General features: G+C 39.8%; 1 pseudogene; it reads right to left on the minus strand.

The window, feature by feature from the left end:
- Window positions 1-411: 411 nt before the first annotated feature.
- On the minus strand, window positions 412-511 carry LOC127116477 (uncharacterized; annotated as a pseudogene).
- Window positions 512-5,703: the final 5,192 nt, after the last annotated feature.

Below are 5,703 nucleotides of genomic sequence, written 5' to 3' on the forward strand. Positions count from 1 at the left end.
TCAAAGATTTTCCTTCTTTAACCGAGATGGCAGAACCAGCTCGTGCTCTTAGAGATTACGCCGCTCCATCGCAAGATGAACCGCATTCAAGTATTGCTCCGCCCGCAATCGAAGCAAACAACTTTGAACTTAAACCTTCGTTGTTGCAGGCTGTGCAACAGAACCAATTCTCTGGAAATCTTACCGAAGATCCAAACCTTCATTTATCCGTATTTGTCCAATACGCTGATACTGTTAAAGCTAATGGTGTCACTTCAGAGGCAATTCGACTTCGTCTTTTTCCTTTCTCATTAAGAGATAGCGCTAGAAGATGGCTTCAATCTCTTCCTTCCAACTCAGTCACCACATGGAACGAGTTGAAGAAAGTTTTTCTTGCCCGATATTTTCCGCCAAGCAAAACAGCTATGTTAAGAGCCCAGATAAACGGATTTAAACAGAAAGACAACGAGTCTCTTTTCGAAGCATGGGAAAGATACAAAGACATGATGAGACTTTGCCCACACCATGGTTTGGAAGACTGGTTAGTAATTCACACATTTTATAATGGTCTCTTATACAATACAAGGTTAACAATAGACGCCGCTGCAGGTGGTGCACTAATGAACAAACCTTATGCTGATGCTTACCAGCTTATCGAGAGCATGGCCCAAAACCACTATCAGTGGGGAACCGAACGAACAACAGTGGAAAAACCTCAACCGAAAACTGGCATGTACGAGATAAGTAACCTTGATCACGTCAATGCAAAAGTGGATGCTTTGGTCCAGAAGATTGAAAGTTTAAACGTATCGCCTCCAGCAGCCGTGGTTGCTATAACTCAGAATTGCGAGGTCTGTGGAATCCAAGGCCACACTCCTGCGGAATGTTAACTCTTGACTGGAATCCAAACAGAGCAAGTAAACTATGCTCAAGGAAGCCCCTATTCGAATACCTATAACCCAAATTGGAAGAACCATCCAAACTTCTCATATAAGAGTAATAATGCTTTATACGCACCTGGACAGTCTCCAAATCAAGCCCCATCTATACCTCCAGGATATCAGAAACCGAATCCTAACAATAATACCCCTAGAAAATCCAACTTGGAAATCATGATGGAAAACTTTATAGCTTCCCAACAACAAACCAATAAAGATTTCTTAAACCAGAACATACACACTGGCGAACAACTTAAACAACTAGCAAGCAAAGTAGATGCCCTGGCTACCCATAACAAAATGCTGGAAACGCAAATATCTCAAGTAGCTCAACAACAAGCACCTACTGCTGCACCAACTGGTACATTCCCTGGACAGCCCCAACCCAATCCGAGAAGCCAAGCTCATGCAATTATATTGAGAAGTGGAACGGAAGTGGAAGGACCGTCTGACCCAAGGATAGAAAACCAAAACCCTGAGAAATCCATTGAGGAAAGTGAACCTAAGGAAAAGGAAGAGAGTAATAAGGAAACCCTAAAAAAGAAGGAACCTTATGTACCTCCACCACCTTACAAACCACCTATACCTTACCCTCAAAGGCTTGTTAAAACCAAAGATGTAGGCCAATTTAGAAAATTTGTTGATCTCCTTAAACAATTAAACGTTACAATTCCGTTTACCGAAGCTATTACGCAGATGCCCTCATATGCTAAATTCTTAAAAGAAATTCTTTCTAATAAGAGGAAACTTGAGGATAGCGAAACCGTTACACTCCCTGCCGAATGTAGCGCTATAATCCAAAACATGCCCCCTAAACTCAAGGATCCGGGTAGCTTCTCTATACCCTGTCACATAGGAAAATTTGTCATCGACAAAGCCTTATGCGATTTAGGAGCCGGAATTAGCGTTATGCCCTTATCCATATGTAAGAAACTAGAGATGGGAGAATTAAGACCGACCAAAATGTCTGTGCAATTAGCAGATCGTTCCATCAAATATCCTGTAGGAATCCTTGAAAACGTTCCCGTACGCATAGGTCAGTTTTACATTCCCACTGACTTCACAATTATGGACATTAGAGAAGATGATACGACACCTATTATACTAGGAAGACCATTCTTAGCAACTGCCGGTGCAATCATAGACGTAAAACGAGGACGACTCACCTTCGAAGTAGGTGAAGAAAAAATTGAATTCATTCTTTCCCAATTCTTGAAAGCACCTGCAATAGAAGATACATGTTACTTCATGGATATCATCGATGAATGCATAAAAGAAGCAGAGTCAGGAGAAGTCAAACCATCAGACTATCTTTTAGAGGACAAATCTAAACAATGCCTAGCAATAACACCAGATCCTACGCAGTGTCTTAACAAACCAACCCCTGATTTGAAAACACTTCCCAAAAATCTGAGATATGAATTCCTAGACTTAGAACTTGAACGACCTGTGATAGTTAATGCAGATCTAGGAAGACTCGAAACAGAAAAACTCCTACATATCTTAAGAAAATATCCAACTGCACTAGGATACCACATCACCGATCTTAAAGGAATAAGCCCTTCTATTTGTATGCACCGCATCATGTTAGAAGAAGACTGTAAAACCTCTAGGGAACACCAGAGAAGACTAAATCCGATCCTAAGTGAGGTAGTAAAGAAAGAAATAACCAAGTTATTAGAAGCAGGTATTATATATCCTATATCTGACAGCAAATGGGTTAGTCCTGTACACGTTGTACCCAAAAAAGGAGGCATAACCGTTATTGAAAATGAAAAAGGAGAAACTATAACTAAACGAATCGAATCGGGATGGAGAATGTGCATTGATTATAGGAAACTAAACAAAGCAACCCGAAAAGATCATTTCCCTTTACCATTCATTGACCAAATGTTAGAACGATTAGCTAAACATTCACATTTCTGTTATTTAGACGGTTATTCAGGCTTCTTTCAAATACCAATTCACCCTGATGACCAAGAAAAGACAACATTCACATGCCCTTTTGGTACCTTCGCGTATAGACGAATGCCGTTTGGTCTGTGTAATGCCCCTGCAACTTTTCAAAGATGCATGATGGCAATATTCGCCGACTTTCTCGAAAACATCATGGAAGTATTTATGGATGACTTTTCTGTATACGGACAAAGTTTCGAAGAATGCCTTGAAAACCTGGAAAGAGTTCTGGAGCGATGTGTAAAAGTAAACTTAGTACTTAATTGGGAAAAGTGCCACTTTATGGTACAAGAAGGAATTGTTTTAGGACACATCATCTCGAACAGAGGAATTGAAGTAGACAAAGCCAAAATAGAGGTAATCGAAAATCTTCAACCCCCAAGAACCGTGAGAGAAGTACGAAGCTTTCTAGGACACGCCGGTTTTTACCGACGATTCATCAAAGACTTCTCTAAGATAACCAAACCCTTAACCGGACTGTTGATGAAAGATGCTGAATTCATATTCGACGATAACTGTTTAAAAGCATTTCAAACTCTTAAATAAGCATTGATCTCCGCACCCATTATGCAGACACCAGACTGGAATGAACCATTCGAAATAATGTGCGATGCCAGTGATTATGCTGTAGGTGCTGTTTTAGGACAAAGAAAGGATAAAAAGCTTCACGTTATATATTACGCTAGCAGAACCCTGGATGAAGCACAGATGAATTATGCCACAACCGAGAAAGAACTCCTAGCAGTGGTATTTGCGCTAGATAAATTTCGTTCTTACTTGGTAGGAGCCAAAATAATAGTTTACACTGATCACGCTGCTATCAGGTACCTTTTAACAAAAAAGGATGCTAAACCTAGACTCCTAAGATGGATCTTGTTACTACAAGAATTCGACTTAGAAATCAAGGACAAGAAAGGAACTGAAAACGTAGTAGCAGACCACCTCTCTAGACTTGAGAACCTTGAACCAGAAAGAACATCCATTAATGATGATTTCTCGTATGATAAACTCATAGCTACTTTGGAAGAGAACAACTCCGACATGCAAGTAGAAACCACCTTAGCTATATCTGTCATACCATGGTACGCTGATCTAGTCAATTATTTAGCTGCCGGAATAGTTCCACCTACTTTATCTTACCAGCAGAAGAAACGATTCTTCCATGACATAAAACACTATTACTGGGATGATCCCTTACTTTTCAAAAGAGGCCCCGATGGTATTTTCCGTCGATGTATACCCGAAGAAGAGGTAGAAAATATAATCCAACACTGTCACTCTGCGCCTTATGGTGGACACACAAGTACATCCAAGACCTGCTCTAAAATCCTACAAGCTGGCTTTTATTGGCCAACTATATGGAAGGACGTACATGCGGCTATTAAGGAGTGTGACAGATGTCAACGCACGGGAAACATATCTAGACGTGACGAGATGCCACAAAAAGGTATTTTGGAAGTAGAGATTTTTGACGTGTGGGGGATAGACTTCATGGGACCCTTTCCATCCTCTTTCGGTAACAAATACATACTCATGGCAGTTGACTACGTATCAAAATGGATCGAAGCTATAGCTTCTCCAACAAATGACACCCGAGTAGTAACTAGACTCTTTAAAAATATAATATTTCCGAGATTTGGCATCCCAAGAATAGTAGTCAGCGATGGTGGATCACACTTTATATCCAAGGTACTCGAAAAACTACTACTTAAATATGGAGTGAGACATAGGATAGCAACACCTTACCACCCTCAAACCAGTGGACAAGTGGAAGTATCTAACAGAGAAATCAAGCAAATACTAGAAAAAACGGTCGCCACTTCAAGGAAAGATTGGTCATTGAAATTACCAGAAGCTTTATGGGCATACCGAACTGCTTATAAAACTCCCATAGGGACGACCCCATTTAAGCTCATTTATGGAAAATCCTGTCACCTCCCGGTAGAATTAGAACATAAAGCCTATTGGGCTATTAGAAATTTAAATTTGAATTATAAAGCCGCCGGTGAAAAGAGAATCCTTGACATAAACGAATTAGAGGAACTCAGAAGAGACGCCTATGAAAATGCCAAAATCTATAAAGAAAGAACAAAACAATGGCATGACAAGCGTATATCAAGGAAAGTCTTCAAGCAAGGCGACGCAGTACTTTTATTTAACTCTAGACTAAAGTTATTCCCGGGAAAACTACGATCCAGATGGTCAGGACCTTTTCATATCACTAAAATCTTTCCCAGTGGAGCGGTAGAAATAAAAGGACAATCTACAGAACCGTTCACCGTAAACGGGCAACGTCTGAAACATTATCACTATGCGGAAACCAACGAGGATTCGCAAATTCTACACTTAGACGAAACGCCCCCAGGACTCATAGACTATATTTAACAGTTTCTTTGTCGAGCTTGCGACATTTAAACAAAGCGCTTAGTGGGAGACAACCCACAAATTAATCTGTTATTTTATTATTCTATTATTATTATCATTTCTCTATTTTTCTCTTAATTATTCTTTTAATTTCTATTTAGTATTCATTATTGATTTATTCAAAAAGAAAAAAATATATCTACATATAATAATAATAATTCTTTTCTTCTTTCGGCATTTGGCCAAATCCTGACTTAAACTCATGTTTCTTTTCTCTAGTTAACACTAACCAGATGGGACATTTTGATCGTATGGGTATCAAGTTCAGAGGAATGGCTCAGAAACGAAAGTTTGAAGAACTAGCCGCTAGAGAGATGCTACCTAGTTTATATGCTGATGATTGGGCTATGACTGCCCTTGGACTGAGACAGAGTGTCCTGTTTTTCTGAATCAGATAGGATGGGAG

This window comes from Lathyrus oleraceus, chromosome 1, assembly GCF_024323335.1.
Source record: "Lathyrus oleraceus cultivar Zhongwan6 chromosome 1, CAAS_Psat_ZW6_1.0, whole genome shotgun sequence".
Lineage (NCBI taxonomy): Eukaryota > Viridiplantae > Streptophyta > Magnoliopsida > Fabales > Fabaceae > Lathyrus > Lathyrus oleraceus.